The 23,276-nt window shown below is 36.3% G+C and overlaps 1 non-coding gene and 1 pseudogene across 1 annotated transcript; both read left to right on the top strand.

Moving 5' to 3' along the window:
- Positions 1–30: 30 nt before the first annotated feature.
- On the top strand, positions 31–11,451 carry LOC110624309 (annotated as a pseudogene).
- TRNAF-GAA lies at positions 4,848–4,922 on the top strand. Its single transcript has one exon. It is a non-coding gene; the product is annotated as a tRNA-Phe (tRNA).
- Positions 11,452–23,276: the final 11,825 nt, after the last annotated feature.

Below are 23,276 nucleotides of genomic sequence, written 5' to 3'. Positions count from 1 at the left end.
AAAAATTGCCATTCGATACACCTAGAACAAATGAGAGATGCATTGAAAGGGTATACTTCCTGAGATGTCTTTATTCTTGATTTTTCATTTTTGATGGTGTCTTGCTTGGTTCTGCCCAATGCATATTGATTCATTCATTTGTTACAATAGATTGCATTTCATCGATACTTTTTATTTGCAGGTTAGAGAATAACCGTTATCAATTTGAGATTTTGGTTTGACACTGGAGAATAATAGTTATGATTTCCGTAGAGAACCAATTATCAAATTTTAGTCTTCTTTCACAAAATTGTAATTGAATGTTTTATTTTTCATTTGGGTCTAGACAATAATTTACTTTTAATTTTATTTTATTCTATTTTCATACTGTAGTTTCTCTATAGATAAATAAAATAAATACAACAGCTTGATTTTGATTGGATCAGAGAAATCATAAAAATGCTCCTTTTATTCAGTGAGTTGTTTAGGTTACTTCTTGGTGGACTGGACTTGGTTCCTTCGATGTGGGTTGTTTTGGGCTAATGTTAGAATTAATCCTTAGCTAATTAAATTTGCAAGGCCCAAGGCCTATAACCAACTGGTCTATGTCATGAACAATTTCATGAATAAATCCTTTGAATTTGACAGCCCCCTGTTAGCTAAATGAATATTGGAAAAATGGATTGGCCTTTTCGGGCTGAGAGAAGGCTGCGTGATACTACTCAAAATGGCTGAGGAGAATAAAATAAAAATTACTAAATTCAATAGATCTGGAGATGGAGGTTCCAAATCTAAGAATAAGAGAAGCCTGAGAAATTAGACAATAATTTCGGGTCAAAACTTTTATATTTTTCGAGTCAAAGCTCATGTAAGAATAAATATTGCCTTAATTTTGTTTAATATCTAACATGAAAATGTAGTCCTACAATCAAGTATTTATTATTAGAACACAATACACTTCAATTATAATAAATGTTATTATTCATCAACACTACATCGAAGATGAACGCTTGTAAAAAATCCAATTTAGAAATGCTATCTTACTCGAATAAAAAATGAAGAGAAATCTTTATTTAAGGCTAGAAGAACATGCTTATCTCATTCTCAATATCATGGCAGTGCACTAATCTTTTGAAGTTGAAGCAATAGGCATTAGCAACACTAATGTGAAAATGATGTCGGCTCTGGATACATGTGTAGGTAAGTATTTTAGTTTTTTAAACTACAATAATCCAGTTGCCCTTAGCATATCCATCTCAAACTCTTCACCTAATATGCATACAGATACTATTTAAGAACAACCTCTACTTCTACAAAAGCATATGTTACCATTTGATTTCCATCTATGATTGTTTGAAGCATGTCACCTGTAATATAATATTTTAATCACATCATATTTAAAATCTCAAATTCTGATAGCTTCTCAATAGTCATATTGTCTCTAAGCACTTTTTTTATTTATTTAGGTGCACTTTCACCATATTAGAAAATAGGATAGAAGAATAAAATTTAAACCGTGTTGAAGTTGGGTTCCTCTCTAATCATAAAAGTTAGGTTCCTATCACTGTTAATTTCATATTGGTTAAGTCTCATTTCCCTTGATATTTCATTTATTAACTTCTTTCTTAAAAATCTAATCAGAGGATTGGCCAAATCCACTTCTGACTCTATTATTATAATTCAATTTCTCAGCAGCTGCTCAACCATATCATGTATTAGACAAATATATCCATTTTTACTATTAAAAGTTTTATTTTTTATAATAGCTATTGCTGTTTGGCAATAGGAATGATATATATTTTAATATCTATTTATATAGCATAAATTATATCAAAATCTGAAAAATTTATTACATGTAACAATCTGTTACATCTTCTAATAATATATGCATATCTAAATTGAGTAATAATATTATCTTTATTTTTCTTTGAGAATTAGCATTATATATGATATTCACTAGTTTGATATTGACATATCTAAATTTGTTAGAAGAAACTCAATATTAATACTATTGCAATATAATTATATTATCATTCCAATTTTAATACCCAAATCACATTTGCTTCCTTTATATATTTTATATTAAATTTATCAATAGAGAAATATTTTAATTTCACATGCTATATTATAACTTGTATTAAATATAAACATATCATTCACATAAAAATAAATAATCACACATATCATTCACATATAAACAAATAATCATACATGTCATTTACATATAAATAAATAATTATACATGCCATTTACATATAAACAAATAATCACACGTATAAATTTTGTAAACCTATACATTAACCAAAACTTGGTGAAATATCTTATGTCACGGTTTAGTAGTTTATTCCAAATCATATAAAGATCCAAAAATTATATTTTCTTAATTAGAAACAAGACAACCCTTATAACACAAATATTTTTTTCAAAATCTTCAAAAATATAAAAATCCATTCACCACTTTTAAATATTTTAAGTCAATTTTATATAAAAAAATTCTTCTATTGCGTTGCTCTTAATGTTACTTGTAGAGTAATAACACTTTATAATAATTTATCATTAAATTTTTTAAAAATAAAAGATCAATAAAACTCTATAAAAAATTAAATACAACTATCCATCACTTTATAATTGATTATATATATATTTCCATATTTTTAGAGGAAGTAATTAGTAGATTGGTGATGGAGTTAAGTTTCTATTTCTATTTTTTATTTTTCAGTTTGCAGTTGCTTGAACTAAGATATTTGAATATTTTTATCCACCTTTATTTTTAAAAAATTAAATTACCTAATAAATAAATAATTTTTTAAAGTCTATTCTCAATTTTTTTAAATTTTTTATTGAACATTATTTTTAAATTGAGTCCATAAAATTAATATTTGATGGATACATATTAAATCTGATTGGATTAAAAAAATTTAAAAATAATAATAAAAAAAATAATAATAATAAATTCACCTGATTTTATTGTCTATTACCCGCTTTTAACAATAACAATTTTTAACAATGGAGATTTTAGAGTAGACTTTTAATTATTTTCTCCTACCATTGAAAAATAAGATTCTCACTCACCATTGAAGGATAAGATTTTTCCCTACCATTGAAGGATAAGATTTTTTTCCACTGTTGAAGGAGAAGACTAAATCCTTAAAATTATTGAAAAAATAGAATAGAATAATAAAATTTGAGTCGTTGGATACCGTCCTTAAATATTTATTTTGCAATGCACCAAGATTAAACATATTCTCCACCATTGAAGGATAAGACTAAATCCTAAAGATTATTGAAAAAATAGAATAAAATAATAAAACTTTAATCGTGTTGGACACTGTTCTTAAATATTTATTTTGCAATACCCTATTATTAAACATATTTTTCTAAAATTTTAATTTTTAGGATCAGGACAATAAGAATTTATCTCTAATTTATAATCCAGCAGAAATTATAGAAAATAGAAGAAATAAAGTAGAAAATGAGAATATTTTTCTTTATGAAAATGCATAAAAGAAATAACCGTCGTAAACTGTTATAAAAATCTTGAAATAATATAATTAAATCATAATGGTCAATTTAATTTAATATTATATTTAAATATTAAACCTGCGATCGCTAAAAAATTTCACAAATAAAACGAACATAAAATTTTCTACTACCACGAAATCTTTTGAAATCTAAGTACATTTTACGACATCTCCAAGGTCGATGAGGAATTTAATGATCTAATTGCAGTTAGTGAAGCAACTAAGTTGGTTAAAAATTCCTAGAGAAATATCATAAAGAGACAGGGCATACCACATCTTGTTATGGCAATTTGCATTCCAACTTTCAACAGCTCACTAGCATGAACGTGATTGTGTTTTATGCTCCAGTTTCGTTCAGAACATTGACTTTAAAAACCAAGCTTCCCTCATGCCTGCTTTCATTATAGGCACCGTTAATGCTCTAGGCATGGTAGTTTCAATCTTTGCCGTTGACAAAGTTGGCAGAGGAGCTCTCTACATAGAAGGAAGCTTGCAATTGTTCATCTATCAGGTAAATTACAGTTGTAGAATTATTTACTCAACCCACTTGACTAATAACTTGATTTTTCATAATAATCAGCTTGTTGTAGCACTTGCAATTGAGCTGAAGTTTGGAGTGAATGGCGACCCAAGAGACTTGCCAACATGGTATGCAGTGATTGTGGTGATTCTGCTATGCATATTTGTTGCTGGATTTGCATGGTCACGGGGTCCTCTCGGGTGGTTAGTGCCGAGCGAAATCTTCCCATTGGAAATCAGATCAGCTGCTCAGAGTATCAATGTCTCTGTGAACATGATCTTCACTTTCATTATTGCTCAAGTCTTCACAGCAATGCTTTGCCATAGGAAGTATGGCTTGTTTGTTTTCTTTGCTTTCTTTATTATGATCATGGGAATCTTCATTTACTATCTCTTGCCTCATACTAAAGGCATCCCTATTGAAGAAATGAAACAATATAACTATAATGGTTTTATCTTAAGTAGACCAACCTAATTACATAATTAATGAGAACAAAAGTATCATCCCAAGAATCTCGATGGATATCTTCCCCGCATGCCGCATTGATTCTTTATATAACATATGTGTATGTATTAATCTTGAACAATTTGAAAAGAGACAGGACAAAGAATTGACAAAAATAATTCTAGATAATTTAGAGCATGGGAAGCAGGCATACTTTCAATAACTTGTATTTTCTTTCGAGAAACAACTACTTGGATATTAGGCAATTCAGATATGTAATTATCCATCAAACAAATGTCAACTAACTCATCTCACACATGCTGAAGTATGATTTTCACGAAAACATTTAAAATTTTGTGTTTTCTTCACCAAAAGGTCAGTCAGCGGGGATAGCTCAGTTGGGAGAGCGTCAGACTGAAGATCTGAAGGTCGCGTGTTCTCGATCCACGCTCACCGCAAGTTTTAAATTTAGTTTTCCTTCAAATGCTTAATGGATGTGGGCCTGCTTGTACCTTGTAGGTCAATTTTGGATTTACTAGCGTAGGAAAACTTTATAATTTTTACAATTAAAATTTACCAACTTCTTCACTGGATAATCACCTTTTCTTGAAACTTGAAAGCCAATAATAATTTATTATAATAGTTTTAGTAATTATATATTAACTAAATGTACATAAAAATTTTTAAACTTTATCTCAATTTGATTCTTAAATTTCACTTTGCGGTCAATACAACTCCTCAACTTGAGCAATTGATTTAAGACTTGAAGAATCAACAGTTTTATCTTAATCTCCGTAAAATGATTTTTAATATATAAATTTGAAGCCCTACCTACATGTCCATTGCATCTTCCTCAAATCTTGTAAAATGATTTCTAATATATAAATTTAAAACCCTACCTACATATCTATTCCATTGCATCTTCCTCAAATTTTGCCGTTAGAACTACACTGCAACTATTGTTATGGGTTGACTTAAGAATTTTAACCTTTTTCAAATTAGTAACATGACAAAACGAAAATTTAAAAATGAAAAAAAAATCTTTATGCGTATAGTTTGCATGAGTTTATATTTTGTAATAAATCACATTTGAGAGTAAAAATCTTAAAATTTTCGACTGTAAAGTATTGAAAAAATAAAATTAAGTTAAAATATGAATACTTGTATTCACAGTTAATAATTTCAGATCAAAATTTATCTTAGGAGATACATTATACCATTTTTTTAAAAAGAATATTATAAATATTCAATATTTGTTTGAAGACGTGGTACCAGTACAATCACCCAAACATCATAGAACTTTTGACGGCCCAAATTTACCTCCTAGGCTAAGCCAGCATCGATAATAATTTATTATTATTTTTTATTAAAAATTAATTTATATGATATAATTAAGTATATAAATGTTATAATTTTTTAATGCAAATTAAATGTACAGTATTAAGATGATGTTTAAAATTTTTATTTCTATCATGTATGTTTAATAAATAAGTTTATATTTTTACATTAATTAATATAAAAAGAAAAAAAAAAAAAGAAAATCCTCGTCACCTTGATCCAATGGAAAATTACCTAACTCAATTCAAGTCTCAACCAGGTGAGAATAGAATAATGATCTTTGTGCAGTAATTTAACATTTCTGCTTATGTTTGTGTTTTGTTATGTCAATACAGATAAATTATACAAAAAAGATAAAAATGTTAAATAATTTTTGAAAATGGCTTTGTTTTTACTTTAATAGCATGGTTGAATTTCTCAATAAAATAAAATTTCGTTTTGAATGATTATTTCATAAAAATAAAAAATGATGCAAAACTGAAAATTCACTTGTAATGCCAAGCAAATGGCATATTATAGTGGTTGATTTAATTGTTGCAACTATGCAAAACCATTGATAAATTTTTTGAATCTATGCAAAATCTATGAGTTTTAGATCTTCTCTGCACCAACCATTTGCTTGGAAACTTTGGAAATCCATTGCTTTGAGTTGTTATGACCAACTGATGGAACTCCCCCTCTCTATTGACACTTAGAGAATTTGAGAGTTTTTGACATTGAAAACACTTCCAAATCGAACTAATTTAATCTAATTCAAACCAACAAACTTGATTTAGATATTAAATAATAATATTGAATTAATTTAGATATTTTATTTAATTTATATATTTTTTATTAATTTTTTTAGTTAACTAACAAATAATCATTTTATATTCAATTACACATCTTAAATTCTAACTCTACCTTCTCTTCTTTAGTTTGTGTAATTATATTTTTTTACTTCTATTATTGTTAAAAATGTAATATTTGAATTTAATTATTTTATTTTTAATTTTTAAAAAAATTAAAAATTAATTACATTCATACATTTCTAGTATATTTTGCAGACATGTTTTTTATTTTTCTGTAATTATTTCAAGTGCAATAATTTTTTAATTTTTATAAAATTAAAATTAGTCATATTTATGAAAAATAATTACATTAATATGTATAAATTATTTTAGTTTTTAATTCATGCAAAATTTAAAAGTAGCCACATTTCTAAAAAAGAGTTTAAATAATATGTAACATATATTTTATTTTTATTTTCTATACATTAAATTAATCACATTTTTTAAAATAATTAAAATAATATGCAGAAATTATTTTAATTTTTTAATTTCTAAAAAATTAAAATTAAAGTTATAATTTTTATTTTAAAGTTAAATTTTTTTTGGTTCACGGGATTAAAAGTGTATAATTTATAAAATTAATTAGATATTTTTATTTTTTATTATTTGAAATGTTATATATAAATTTAATTTTTTAATTTATAATTTTTAGTTATATTTTTATTATATTAATAAATTTACAGTTGAGACCTGAATGATTTTTCATTATACTTCAATATATCATTAATTAATAAATTAATTTTAATAAGTAATGAGTATTAACTAATAAAAAAAGATATAGAGATTTCATTGAATTTGATTATAAAACTAATTAAATATGTATTATGATGAATAAAGATAGTTTGGATTTCAAATTGACTTTTGAACACCGACAACAATTATTTATAATATAAAATATTAGATGTTTGCTCGCTGGATTTTCAAACCATTAAAATTATTATTGTGTAAAAATATAAAATATTACATTATTTTTATTATATTTTTAATTTTTTACAATTATTAGTCTTCATGGCAAACCCAAGTGAGAGATTTTTTATTTATTTATTTATTTTTTTAATCTTCATGGCAAAAATCCTCATGGCATTTTCAAACATTTTTCAAACCGCACGGACAAATGGATGATCTTTGTACCTTCAAGATCAACTAATTCAAGTAGTTTGAGTTCTCCCACTGCGGATGACAAGCTGGAGATAAGAGCAAAATTATTTAGAAATAACATTCTAGAAATAACATTCTAAGATTGAACAATTTGAGAAGATATTCAAGCAAAGAATTGACAGAAGTTCTAGACAAATTTAGAACATGTGACCTGACATATTTTCAATAACTTTAATTTCTTTCAAGATAACTATTTAATAAATAGAAGAATTTAACTATTGAGAAATTTATGAGGTAACTTTTGCATTTACTGGGTCCTTTATGGTCCTCTATCTCCTTTTCTGGATCTGCCTATATAGTTTGTACAAAATTGATAAACTAGCATTTTCGTTTTGTTCTGTCATTTTTTTTGGATAGTGAGATTCTCCCGTTCTATTACAAGGATGGTTAAATTTTCCAACTTTATCTATTTTTATGCAGTTCAAGACAGTAACTTTTGCAATCCTGTATGGTTTCTACCAAATCAAGCTTTTCTTTTTCAATATATTTTTTTTCTTGTGGTGGCTGTGTAATTACTGGCCTATTATCTCCTTTTGTTGATAAGTGCTAGCTTTTCTTTTGTGGTTCCATTTTAGAACTCTAGATCAAAGAACTCTTACACTATATGATAAACCTGTCTTTTTGTTTATTATGTCAACCCATGTTGTAAGTGACGGAGTCAACATGGCTCTTTGAAAAATTTTAAATTATGTGGGAGTATTTAGGTAATTTTGTATATAATAGAAAAATTATTATTAAATTTTTATATATTTAAAAAATTTATTAGTTAGTCCTTATTTCAAAATTATTTAATTAAAATATTTTCAATTTTATAAAATTAAATTTTTTAATTTTTTGTCAAATAAATTCTGATTGACTTTCAATATTATTTAATTAATATTATTTAATTCATTTAATTTTAGTTGTTCATTTTATTTTTGTCCCTCCCCTCCTTTATTTTTTTTAATTTAAAAAATTTATTTTTCATCTTTAAAATTTCAACTTCAATACATCAATTTTTTTTAAATTATTTATTCATTACGTAATTTAATTTTATATGCTATTTTTATTATTAAGAAGTAACTACCTCACTTAATTAGTTTCTAATCTATTTATATAATTAAAATTATTTGTTAAATTGAGAAATATATTTTAAATTTTTATAAATAAAAGTATTTTATGAATAATGTTTTATTAATTAATGAGTTTTATGGAATATTTAAATTTTAAAAAAAATTTAATTTTAAAAATATAAATTTAATGGATAATAGGTTAAATGATTTAAATTTAAAAATACTTAAATATAAATAAATATTATTTTTATAGATAATAGGTTATTATTTAAATTTAAGAAAAATAAATGGAAATATTTTTTTTATAATCAATGGATTAGATAATTTAATTTTAAAAAATAAATTTTATAGTAAATATTATATTAAATTAATATATTATTTTAATAGTATTATTTTTTCATGGGTTTACATGTTACAATTATAGTAAAAAGAATTTTTTTACAATAAATGGTATTAAAAGTCAATTTATTTTATTTACATATTTTATTTTCATTCATCATTCATTAAAATTGAGCTCATAGAATTTTAGATTTTTCACTGCATATTGTTATATAATTTCCTATTCGTGTATTAGGTATGTCTCCTTTTATATTGCTATTTACCATTTACCAATTACCAAGCCTGGAATGCTTCTGATAGATTGTGAAGGATTTTTCTTTTCTTTTTTAATCATTCACGTAATTATTTTCTCTGCTTTAAGGTGACTTACCATTCTTAATATATATATATATATATATATATATATATATATATAGCAGCTAATCTTGAATTTTACAATAGATTTAGACCGAATCTAATTTTTGCTGTCGACGTCCAATAAAAACCTACAATAGTTTTTCAGAAAGAAAATTTCGATATGCACGACTTTCAAAAGTGTGACGAGAACCGTAAATCTTGTCATAAAGTTCGATATGGAAATTCTATCATTTAGGGGTCAATTTTGCATTTTAATTATTTTTTGAATATTTTGAGTAATTTTCATAATTTTGCATATTAGGGTTTTGTTTCTATTATAAATAGCCTCTCTTGACTATTAGAAACTCACTTTTTAATTTTTGAGAAAATTTCAATAAGACTTTTCGTCTTCTAGCCTATCTTTTTTCTTATTTCATTTTAGCCAAACAATATTAGTTAAAACTCATGACGGAGTCTAAATAGTTTTTTATCATATTGGTATTAGAGAAAAGTTCGACCATGGCAGATAACCAAGAGGCGCGACTTGCTGCGATTGAGGCATCTTTGGCAGAATTGAGGGAGACGATCGAACAGCTGACCCTGCAATAGGGATTCCACCAACCCTCTGTCGCCGCACACCCCCAGCCAGTTGCCAATCCTGTGGTCGCCAATCCTGTAGTCGTCAATCCTGTGCCTGCAAATCTCCAACAGAATTATCAGGAAAGTTACAAGATCAAGATAGACCTTCAAAACTTTTTTGGTTTGTTGGATGTGAAATCTATTTTTGATTGGCTGGCAGAAGTTGAACGTTTTTTCAAAGTTATGAACGTGGAAGAGGATCGCAAGGTTCCGATTGTGGCCTATAAGTTAAAAGGGGTGCAGCAATCTGGTGGAATTCGATTCAAAACGAATGCTATCGAAAAAGGCTGAAACCCATACGAAACTGTGTGTTGATGAAGCAGATGATTGAACAACAGATCTTACCTAGCGATCACACTCAGGTTTTGTATAACCGGTATCATGACTGTGTACAGGGAAACCAAAAGGTGGATGAATATACCAAGGAGTTTTTGAGGTTACAGGCGAGGTGTGAAAACTGTGAGAACGAAGCCCAGCAGGTTGCTCATTATTAGAGGGGCCTGAATCACGAAATTTGTTGTATGATGGGAGTAGCTGCGATTTTCACCTTGGCAAACGCTATCGAGATGGGAAAAAGGGCAGAAGAGCGTGTTGATTGGCAGCCACGACAGCAGTATAATCAAAATTTCAATTACAGAAATTATGGTTCAACAGGAATGCAGCAGTATAGAGGCAATTACAGCGGGCAGCCTTCTAAGGTTGTAAATTCTAGCAATCCTCACAATACTATGGAAGAAAGGAGAGACAGTAAAGTAAAGGCAGTCACCACTACAGCAGACAAAGAAGGCAGAATCAATTCTTATCAAAAGCCAACGGGAGAAATATGTTACCGCTGCAGGCAACCTGGTCATCGATCAAATAATTGTCCAGAACGTAAGGAATTAATACTGATCGCCGACAGGTTAATGTAGTTGAGCAGGTGGATGAAACTGACAACAAAGTGGATGACGATGATGGATCTATTGCTGGTTCTGAAGATGGAGAGGTCACCTATGTGGTGAAGAAAATCTTATGCTCAATAAAACAGGAGGATGAGATGCAAAGGAGAAAGATTTTCTAGGTAAAGTGTCGAGTAGGAGAGGCAATTTGCAGGCTAATTACAAATAGCTGCAGTTGTGAGAATCTGATTGCTAAGCAATTGGTGGAGAAATTGCAGTTGCCCACATAGCCGCACCCTTCGCCATACAAAGTTGGATGGATTAAGGAAGATTCGAGAATTGAGGTCAATAGAATCTGCAGCATGCCTATCTCGATCGGTAAATCTTATACTGAACCTGATAACTGTGATGTTGTAGATATGGATTGCTGTGGAATTTTGCTAGATCGCCCTTGGCAGTTCGATGTTGATGATTTGCACAAAGGGAAGGAGAATTCATACATGTTCACGTCGAATCAAAAGAAGATTACTATCTTACCTTTCGGTTCTGTGAAACATTCTAAAGTGGAAGGGAAGAATGTTGTTGGTGTTTCTACGGGAGTGCAGAGGCTATCAGGCGCAGTTGAGAAATCTAGAGGCACACTGGCTTTATTGGTGAGAGCAAAAAGTGCAATTGAGGATACACCATCTTTACCACCACCCGTCAAAGAGCTGCTAAAGGAGTTTCCAAGATAGTGGAGGAATCATCTAAGCTTCCACCTTTGCGGTATATTCAATATCATATTGATCTCATTCCTAGATCAAAATTACTAAATCTGCCTCATTACAAGATGAGTCTAAAGAAGAGTGAAATCCTCCAAGAACAGGTCGAAGAATTATTGAAGAATGGGCATATTCTGGAGAGTATTAGCCCCTGCAGAGTACCTACCCTATTAGTTTCAAAGAAAGATGGGACTTAGAGAATGTGCGTGGATAGCAGGGCCATCAATAAAATTACAGTTCAGTATCGATTTTCTATTTCACGACTGGATGACATGCTAGATCAACTATCCAGATCTAAAGTCTTCTCTAAGATCGACCTTAAAAGCGACTATCACCAAGTTCGGATTAAGGAGGGAGATGAATGGAAGAAAGCCTTCAAGACTAAGGAAGCTTGTATGAGTGGTTGGTTATGCCTTTTGGTTTGACGAATGCACCTAGCACTTTTATGCGACTTATGAAACAGGTTTTGCGTCCTTTGTTATGCAAATTTGTGGTTGTTTATTTTGATGACATCTTGATTTTTAGCCACAGCGAAGAAGAATATTTATAGCATCTTCGTCAAGTCATGACAGTCTTGCAAGAAAGTGAGCTGGTTATTAATTTGAAAAAATGCATTTACATGATGGAGCGCGTTCTATTCCTAGGATTTATTGTTAGTACAAAAGGGATACATGTTGATGAGAAGAAAGTAGATGTAATACCTGGCTAAACCAGGCATCGAAATTCTTACCGTCCGGTGGGATTCAAGGATGTCAGAGGTTTCTAGAAGGGTAGGGTGAAGGTTTTCTAAAGGATTTTTAAATGTTTTTAAGTTTTTTAAAGGTTTAGAATGAATAGAATTGAGTTTTAAAGAGAAAAGACCAAGGAGACAGAATGCAGGTTCGGCCGCCGAAGATAATGTTCGGCCACCGAAAGTGCTTGAGGTTCGGCTTCCGAAGTTCAAGTTCGGCCGCCGAACGTTGCATGATTTTGCATGCAGTTTCGGCTGCCGAAGGTGAGTCGGTCAGCTCTCTATTTAAGCACCTCCAGTCGGTGAAATGGATAAGATTGGCTTCCTTTTCACTACCAGAGGTGAGTTTTGTTCTCCTTGGTGGGTTTTCATGGTTTTGCATCAAATCTTTCAAAGTTAAGTGAGTTTTATCATTGTTTTTGAAGGTTTTGTACTTTGAGCAAGTTTGGAGAAGTTTGGAGTTTAGATCCTCCATAGCTTTAAGTTGGATTACACCAGCCTTTGTTCAGCAAGAGGTAAGTGTTGATCTTCAGTTTTTAGAGTGTTTTAAGTAAGTTTGATGAAGGGAAAAGGGAGTTTATGCATGAGTTTGCATGATTAGGTTTAGAAGTATGTTTATGTGTGTTTTGTGATGAAAGTATGATTATGTGTTATGATATGTTGTTGTGTTGGGGTTTTAGGTAGTTTTGGACCCCTTTGAGCATGTACTTGAGTATATGCAAGTTGAGGAGGTGAAGTTATGCATGTTTTGAGTGTTGGAAGGATGGAGGAGCTTGGTTGTGCATGAAGCTAAGTTCTGGATGAACTCAGGTTCGGCAGCCGAAGGTATGTTCGGCCGCCGAACCCTTTGAGGAGATGGATTCGGCTGCCTAAGGTTGCCTCCGGAAGTTGGACTTTCGGATCTGTCATGCACATTCGGCCGCCGAAGGTGCCACCGAACATGCATGAGTTTCGGCTCTGGAGGGAGCATTCGGCCGCCGAAGGTGCCGCCGAAGGTGCCCTGTCCAGCTTTCTTTTGCTTGTTTTGCATGTATGTTTTGAGGTGTTTTAGAGGGATTTTGGGGAGATGTTTAGAGTTATGATAGAGTATGTTTGGTACCTCATTTGAGTCCTCCATTGTAGGATTGGACCCGAGGAACCGAGGTGTTCAGCAGTAGTAGCTGCTTCAGAGTGAGAGTTGGCCCAGAGTTAGCCAAGCAGTGGCTACAGGTGAGTGGAACTAACTTAATGTTTTAATTAAGAAATGACACGTTTCTAGCATGATCCATGCATCATTAATTGCCATGTTATATATTAGGTTGTGTTGCATTAGAATACACGAATCTGATGCATTGCATAAGTTATTGTTCTTGTGGATGAATGTTGGATGATCCTTAGCCCTTGATAGGAGATGAGACACTATGATAGAGATATGGCATGAGATAGCCATTCCAGGTCGCACCAGGATAGTCCAGGTCGCTCCTGGTACTATGATACAGTTAGTCAGATAGTACAAGAGAAGACTGGGTGATGGCTACGCCTCCCTAGCACTATTGGATTTGTTGTGATATGTTACAGTAAAGAGAAGACTGGGTGATGGTTCTACCTCCCTAGCACAGTTGGGCATAGAAGTCTAGGTGATGGCTCCGCCTCCCTAGCAAGTAGGGTATATAGTCGGGGGCTATTGGTGACAAGTTCATCCGTTTGATGATATATTTGTGATGTGATGCATTTCATGATAGCATGTAATTAATGAACTGTTTTATTGTTCCTACTCACTGGGCTTTAGAAGCTCATCCCTCTCCCTTAACCCCAGTTTTGCAGGTTCTGAGGTAGCTATGGGAAGTCAGAGTCAGCAAGAGTAAAGGGTACAGTTCCGCAAGGATGTATGCATGTAATAGAGTAGTGGACATGATGTAATTAAAGATTTGTTGTAAAGAAATGTAGAGATATGTATTGTCAAATAGTGGATAGAGTGGTGCTATGCCCTAGTGTATGGATAATCCCTTTGTACATGTATCATGTTTTACATTTTTGATGAGAAATGTACTGAGCCACTTGTTCTAGAAACACATGTATCACCTTTATCTGTGCTACTAAGGCACCTATACCAAATAACTCTAGCTGTAAACCTTCGTTAACGAGTCTGTAAAATTCTTTCGCCACTGGTCTTCTCTCTACTGAGATGTGGGACAAACTGCCAAGCGATTTCCAGCTAAGAGCGTCTGCTACCACATTTGCTTTACCCGGATGATACTGGATTTTACAATCATAATCACTAAGCAGTTCTACCCATCTCCTCTGCCTCAAGTTTAACTCTTTCTGACTCAAGATGTATTATAAACTCTTATGATATGTAAATATCTCATATTTTACCCTATACAGGTAATGCCTCCATATCTTGAATGCAAAGATCACAACTGCCATCTCTAGATCGTGCGTAGGATAATTTAACTCATGCTTCTTCAACTGTCTAGAAGCATAAGCAATTACCCTCTCATTCTGCATCAATACACAACCTAGTCCCACTCGGAATACATCATAAAACACTGTAAAATCGTCATTACTTGTAGGCAGAGGTAACACTGGTGCTGATGTCAGTCTCCTCTTTAGCTCTTTGAAACTTTTCTCACACTGATATGACCAGACAAACCTCTGATTCTTCTTGGTCAACCTGGTTATAGAAGCAGCTATTTTGGAGAAATCCTAAATGAATCTCTAGTAGTAATGTAATACCCGGCTAGACTCCGGTATCGAAATTTCTACCGTCCGGTGGAATCTCAGATGTCAAAAACCTCTAGAAGGGTAAAATCATATTTTTATAAAATGTTTTCATGTATTTTATGGTTTTAAGTAAGAAAGAAATTGAGTTTTGAATGAAAATGACCATAGAGGGAAATCCAGGTTCGGCCGCCGAACATGCATGTATTTTGGAGGCACCTTTGACTTCTGAAGGTGGTCTGGCCAGCCACCTATAAAAGGCCCCATGGCCGAAAATGGGTGAGTTTTCTTCCCCATTTCCGGCTAGAGGTGAGTCCATGCCCTCCCATGGTTGGTTTTGATGATTTTCTTCAAATCTTTCAAATTTTAACTAGTTTTTACTCGGTTTTGAAGATTTTTGGAGTTAAGATCAAGTTGTGGAGCTTGGAGACCCAATGAGCTAGATTTCTCCTACCTCCAAGTTAAGGATTATTTCTCCTCTCGATCTTCAAGAGGTAAGCTTAGATCCTACTCTTCTTGTATGTTTTATGAAAGTTTTATGAAGTTTATGAGGTAGAAATGAATGTTTAGGTTAGTTGTTTGTTGTTAGGGCTTATATGCTTTTATGGATAATGTGTGTTGTATATGTATGCTAAATGTGTGTTGTATATGTATGCTAGATGTGTTTTAGTTGGGGTTTAGGCTAGTTTGAGACCCTTATATGCTTATGTATGTGTGTATGCATGTTTTGGAAGTGTTGGATGTGAGTTTTGAAGGTTTAGGAGGCATTTGTGCATAGAAGGCTGAGTTCTGCCATTTCTGGAAGAACTCAAGTTCGGCAGCCGAAGGCACTTTCGACCGCCGAACCTGCCTGTGGTGGCATGTTTTAGCTGCCGAACCCTGCCCCCGAAAGTTGGACTTTCGGCTCTGGAGGGGAGTTTCGGCCGCCGAACATGCATGAGTTTCGGCTCTAGAACCACTTTTGGCCGCTGAACCTGCCGCCGAAAGTGGCTGAGTTTCGGCTCTGGAGGGACTTTCGACCGCCGAACCTGCCACCGAAAGTGCCTTGTTCAGCCTTCCTTTGCATGTTTTCTATGATTATTTTGAGGTGTTTTAGGGGGTTTTTGGGGAGTTGTTTAGAGTCATGTTAGTCTATGTTGGTCCCTCATTTGAGTCCACCTGTGTAGGTTCGGACCCGAGGAACCGAGGACTCCAGCAGTGAGCTAGCTACTTCAGAGTCAGGCAGAGGTGAGTAGAATAAACCTTTATGTTTTAAATTAATGAAAGTTTTAGCATGATTCATGTATCACGAATGCCATGAAATATATTAGGTTGTTTGCATTAGAATTCACGAATATGTTGCATTGCATATTATGATGTTGATGTGGATGAATATTGGATGATCCATTAGCCCTCGTATGGTATGATTATATGATATGATGATATGATATGATATGATGACACGGTATGGAAGTCTAGGAAGACCCATTCTACATCCCTGGCACTATGTAAGAGAAAGTCCAGGAAGACTCATTCTACGTCCCTGGCACATTGGAATGTTATGCTATGCTATGTAAGGGAAAGACCAGGACCCATTATACGTTCTGGCACTATTGGATATGTAGAGGGCTATTGGTGACAAGTTCATTGTAATACCCGGCTAGACTCCGGTATCGGAATTCCTACCGTCCGGTGGAATCTCGGATGTCGGAGACCTCTAGAAGGGTAGAATCATGTTTTATAAAATGTTTTCATGTATTTTAATGTTTTAAAGTATGAAACTAAATGAGTTTTGCATAAAAAATAGCATTGGAGGAAAACCAGGTTCGGCCGCCGAAAGTCAAGTTCGGCCGCCGAACATGCATGCGTTTTGGAGGCACGTTAGGCCCCCGAAAGCATGAGTGAGGAAAGTGCAGGTTCGGCCGCCGAACCTCATGTTCGGCCGCCGAACATTTGCATGGATGCGGAGGCACATTCGGCCCCCGAACGTGGCCTGGCCAGCCACTATAAAAGGGTCCCTTAGCCGAAAATGGGCGAGCTTTTTCTCCCCATTTCGGCCAAGGTGAGCATTTCCGCCATCCTTCTCCAATCTTGAGTTTTTCCTTCCTTTTTCCATGATTTTTACAAGTTTATAACTTTGGTTTTGAAGATCTTTGAGCTTAGAACGAGTTTTGGAGCTTGGAGACCAAAAGTTGGAACTTCTCCCATCTCCGAGTTTAGATCTCCTCAACCCTCGATCTTCAAGAGGTAAGAGCCGATCTTAAGCTCCTCATGTGTTTTAAGTAAGTTGTAAGTGATTTTATGGGATAGAATGGCATGTATAGGGTTGTATGAGTTTTTAAGCAAATGGTAGGTTTTATGTGATTCTTGAGCATTGTGGCATGTTTGAGTATGCTTGAAGTGTTGTAGAGGGGGTATATGCATGTTTGAGGCCCCTAGGAACTTGTATGCATGATTTGGTTGGAGTATATGCATGATTTGTGGGTTTGGGAGGCAGGAGGTTCATGTGAACCAAGTTTCTGCCCGTTTGGCAGAAACCAGGTTCGGCAGCCGAAGGAAGTTTCGGCCGCCGAACCCCTCTTGTGGAGGCAGCATTCGGCTGCCGAAGGTGCCCCCGAAAAGAGACTTTCGTCTCTGTCTGGGACTTTCGGCCGCCGAAGGTGCCGCCGAACCTGCCTGAGTTTCGTCTCTGTCCAGGACTTTCGGCCGCCGAAGGTGCCGCCGAAAGTGCCCTGTTCAGCCACTTCATGCATACCTCTATGTGATATTTTCAGGATGTTTAGGGGGGGTTTTTGGGGAATATATTAGAGTAATGTTTATGTATGTTTGGTCCCTCATTGGAGTCCGCCTGTGTAGGTTCGGACCCGAGGAACCAAGGACCCCAGCAGTGAGCCAGCTGCTACAGAGTTTGTTAGAGTCTGCCAGAGGTGAGTGGAACTAAACTTAACCTTTTAAATTAAGAAATGAAATGCTTTTATCATGCTTCATGCATCATGATCATATTATAGGTTGTTGCATTAGAACTCACGAATATGCCGCATTGTATTGTTGTGATAGATGATAGTGGATGGACACTAGGATGATTCATTAGCCTTCTATATACGAAGTCCTGTGGTGCCCATAATAGGGCCAGGCAATACGAAGACCTGTAGTGCCCATAATAGGGCCGGGCAATAACTCCGAGTACGAAGTCCTGTGGTGCCCATAATAGGGCCGGGCAATACGAAGTCCTGTGGTGCCCATAATAGGGCCGGGCATGGAGTTGAGGGATTTTTGAATCAGTCCATCCGTGATGTGATTTATTTGTGCAGTGACGCATTTCATGAGAGCATGTTTTAAATATTCTTTTTACAGTTCTACTCACTGGGCTTTGTAGCTCACCCCTCTCCCCTAACCCCCAGGTTTGCAGGTACGGAATAGATAGAGAAGGCAAGAAGAGAAAAAGGTCATATGTATGTAATAGTTAGTTTGTGGACATGACAATTGTATTATGATGATGTGTAAAAGATTACAGTATGTATGTAATGAGGTTATTGAGGATAGAGTTGTGCTTGACCATAGTATATTGTTAATCCTTTTGTATATACATGATCTTATGTTATGATGTTTATGCAAACTAACTCAACACAGATTGTTTTGCCTTTGAGGCTGGATGAGATCCCACATAGGGACTATGTTATGTATATGTTCAGAGTATGCACAGGTTGAGTTAGTTGATGACAGTATGTATGAAGAAAAGTTTTAATTTTTATGCATGTTGTTGATCATGTATGGGATTATACAGGTTTACAGGTTATATATCAGGCTTGCTACGGGTCCCGGCGGCCTTAAGTCGACCCGGATCCTAGCGCCGGTAGCGGTCCGGATTTTCGGGGCGTTACAGAATGGTATCAGAGCCCTAGGTTCATAGGATCGGACCTAGAGTGTCGGGCTCATAGATGTGATAGAAGGTCAAGCACAATAGGAAGGTCATGTCCACTAGGATAGGATGTTGAGTCCTGTCTTGCATGATGATGTGAAATGCCATGATTATATACATGTGCATTGATGCTATGATATGCTATGCTATATGATGTATGTGATGAGGGTTCATGTGTGCCCATATGAACCATATGATGCTAATGTTTGCTTGTTATGAACTGTTTTTCAGAGAATAGGATGAGAGGAACTCGTCGATCTGCGCGATTGACTGGAGTGCCACCTGAGGATGAGGGCACGAGCGCCCGTCCTCCTACATTGCCTAGGGCAATGTCTTGTAGAGCCAACAGAGAAAGGGTGTCAAGGGACCCTAGAAGGTCTTTTGATGCTAGCAGAAGGGGGACAGATAGAGGCGGAAGTTCTTCAGATGTGAGGGAGGTTATGGAAGAGGATCAGAGGAGAGATGGGAACCTGGATGTGAGCATGCAGGAAGAAGGGACAGGGGAGTCACAGGGAGGCGTTCAGGCCTCGGGGTATGGTTTTCCACCCCATTATCCACCCTTCCCACAGGGTTCAGGGTACCCGATGGGAGGTACATCGGATTACTCCAGCTTTAACCCCTACCCTACCTACATGCCTTATCCACCTTTCTATCCACCTTACCCACAGTACCCAGCTTATCCACCCTCACCCTTCTATCCAAATCCGGCAAACCCCACCTCGGGGAATGCTGCACCTCCACCTCCACCACCTACAGAACCAGCTGCCCCAGTTACTCAACCTCCTAGACCTAGCTCAGTGGATGGGAGCAAGGTAAAGATGACAGATTACCTCAAGCTAGATGCTCCCAAATACAAGTCAGGGGATGACCCCTTTGAGTATCTGAGAGTAGTGAAGACAATAACTGATGAGCTAGGGGCAAGTGACAGCAGGGCCATTCAGATGGCAGGGTTCACTTTAAAGTGCAAGAAGGCACGGGAATGGTTCAAGTGTTATGTGGACCCGAGACTAGACGGTATGACATGGGAAGACTTTGCGAATGAGTTCGCTGGATGGGCTTTTCCAGACAGTTCTAGAGAACTGAAAATGATTGAGTTTGAGCAACTGAGGCAGTCAGAGCACATGAGTGTAGAGGAGTTCACGGATAAATTCTTGGAGCTATTGCCTTTTTCAGGGCAAGCTCTAGATTCAGATACGAAGAAAGCCAAAAAATATGTTATGAAGCTGCATTCCAGGTACTCCTCGTTGGTTCAGTCAGCTGAGAGAGAAAGTTTCCACACTGTGGTGGATATGGCTCGAAGAATGGAAGCAAGTGCTATAGTTGAGGGGTCAGTGAAGCAATCAGTGACCCAGTCTTCAGGGGTTAAGACCCCAAACAGAGGAGGACCAGGTTTCTCTTCTCAGAGCTCAAGTAAGAAGAGGTGGGATAACACCACCAAGAAGCCGAAGAAGAATAAGTTTTGGAACAAGTTGAAATCCGGTCTGGGATTTGGCGGTGGCTCGAGCTCAGGCTCAGATGGTACAGAATGCCAGAGATGTGGAAGACCACACAGGGGAGTGTGTCGAGTTGGGACTAATGCATGTTTCAGATGTGGACAGGAGGGACACATAGCTCGGGATTGTCCTAGAGCGCCTTTTATGGGCCAGCCCCAGCAGACAGCTTCTGGTAGTGTGGCACAGCCAGCAGTTCCAGCCACAACTCAGGGCAGTGGCAGAGGTAGAGGGAGAGGGGCAGCCTCTTCTTCTGGTTCCCGAGGTGAAGGTCCATCAGCTCCAGCCAGGATCTTCACCATGACACAGCAGGAGGCTAACACATCCAACACCGTGGTGTCAGGTAATCTCGTCATTGGGTGTTCTGATGTGTATGCATTAATGGACCCGGGTGCATCTCATTCATTTATTGCTCCGAGAGCCGTTGAGAGGTTAGGTCTGATAGTCTCTGGGTTAGAGTGTCCCCTATGGGTCAGTGGACCCAAGTGTGACCCGTCAGTGGCAGTGTCAGTCTGCCAGTACAGTCCAGTTTTTATTGAGGGAAGATGCCTCTCCGCCGACCTAGTGGTTCTAGATTTGACAGACTTTGACGTCATTCTAGGGATGGATTGGCTATCTACCCATGGTGCTACCTTGGACTGCAGGGACAAGGTAGTCAGGTTCAGAGATCAGAACGGGTCAGAGGTGGTCTTCAGAGGAGACAAGAGGGGCACACCTAGAGGTCTGATATCAGCTCTTCAGGCTCATAGGTTGCTTAGGAAGGGATGTCAGGGGTACTTAGCTCATGTGAGAGAGCTAGACAGTCAGGTCAGGGAGCCGGCCTCGGTGCCAGTTGTCAGAGAGTTTCAGGATGTCTTTCCTGATGAGCTTCCAGGATTACCACCTGCTAGGGAGATAGAGTTCGAGATAGAGTTGGTGCCTGGAACTAGACCGATCTCTATCCCTCCCTACAGGATGGCTCCAGCCGAGTTAAAGGAGTTGAAAGAACAGTTGCAAGAGCTGGTAGAAAAGGGTTTCATCCGACAGAGTACCTCACCTTGGGGTGCTCCGGTCTTGTTCGTGAGAAAGAAGGATGGATCCCTTAGACTTTGTATCGACTACAGGCAGTTGAACAAAGTCACTACCAAGAATAGGTACCCTCTGCCAAGGATCGATGATCTATTCGACCAGCTAGCAGGAGCGGGTTGTTTCTCCAAAATAGATCTAAGATCGGGGTACCATCAGCTAAGGATAAGGGATGAAGACGTGCCGAAGACAGCTTTCAGGACCAGATATGGGCATTTTGAGTTCCTTGTGATGCCGTTCGGGTTAACTAACGCCCCTGCAGCATTCATGGATCTCATGAACAGAGTGTTTAGCCAGTACCTGGATCACTTTGTTATTGTCTTCATAGATGATATCTTAGTGTATTCCAGGAATGCAGAGGAGCATGCCCATCATCTGAGGTTGGTTCTACAGACTTTGAGGGAACATGGCTTGTATGCCAAGTTCTCTAAATGTGAGTTCTGGCTGAGGAGCATTTCGTTCTTGGGGCATGTAGTGTCAGAGAATGGTATTGAGGTGGACCCCAAGAAGACAGAAACTGTGGCTAACTGGCCTAGACCCACTTCAGTGACAGAGATTAGAAGTTTCTTGGGTTTGGCAGGTTACTACAGGAGGTTCGTTCAGGACTTCTCAAAGATAGCAGCTCCTCTGACCAGACTAACCAGGAAGAATCAGAAGTTTCTGTGGACCGACCAGTGCGAGGAGAGCTTCGAAGAGCTTAAGAAGAGGTTGACTTCAGCACCAGTGTTAGCTCTGCCATCTAGTGATGAGGACTTTACAGTCTTTTGTGATGCGTCCCGTGTGGGACTGGGTTGTGTACTGATGCAGAATGAGAGGGTGATCGCTTATGCTTCTAGGCAGCTGAAGAAGCATGAGTTGAATTACCCCACACATGACCTTGAGATGGCAGCAGTAATCTTTGCACTCAAGATGTGGAGGCACTACCTCTATGGGGTAAAATGTGAGATCTTCACAGATCATAAAAGCCTGCAGTACATCTTGAGTCAGAGGGATCTGAATCTGAGGCAGAGAAGGTGGGTAGAACTGCTGAGTGACTATGATTGCAAGATTCAGTACCATCCGGGTAAGGCGAATGTTGTGGCAGACGCCTTAAGCCGGAAATCACTCGGTAGTCTATCCCACATCGCGGCAGAGAGGAGACCCGTGGTAAAGGAGTTCTACAAGCTTATTGAGGAAGGTTTACAGATGGAGTTGTCTGGTACAGGTGCCTTGGTGGCTCAGATGAGAGTGGCACCCGTGTTTCTGGAGCAGGTGGCTCAGAAACAGCATGAGGACCCGGAGTTAGTGAAAATTTCCAGGACTGTTCAGTCAGGCAATAATAGTGAGTTCAGATTCGACAGTAAGGGGATCCTCCGCTATGGGAGCAGACTATGTGTGCTAGATGACATTGGGCTAAAAGGAGACATTATGAGAGAGGCTCATAATGCAAGATACAGCGTTCACCCGGAGCCACCAAGATGTATCAAGATCTAAAGAAGGTTTATTGGTGGCCAGCTATGAAGAAAGAAGTGGCACAGTTTGTGTCCGCCTGCGAAGTATGTCAGAGGGTGAAGCTGGAACATCAGAAGCCGGCTGGAATGCTTAACCCGCTACCTATT

The sequence above is a fragment of the Manihot esculenta genome, chromosome 10 (genome assembly GCF_001659605.2).
Source record: "Manihot esculenta cultivar AM560-2 chromosome 10, M.esculenta_v8, whole genome shotgun sequence".
NCBI lineage: Eukaryota > Viridiplantae > Streptophyta > Magnoliopsida > Malpighiales > Euphorbiaceae > Manihot > Manihot esculenta.
The sequence above is the reverse complement of the archived record's forward strand: the minus strand, read 5'-3'. Positions and strand labels throughout refer to the sequence as shown.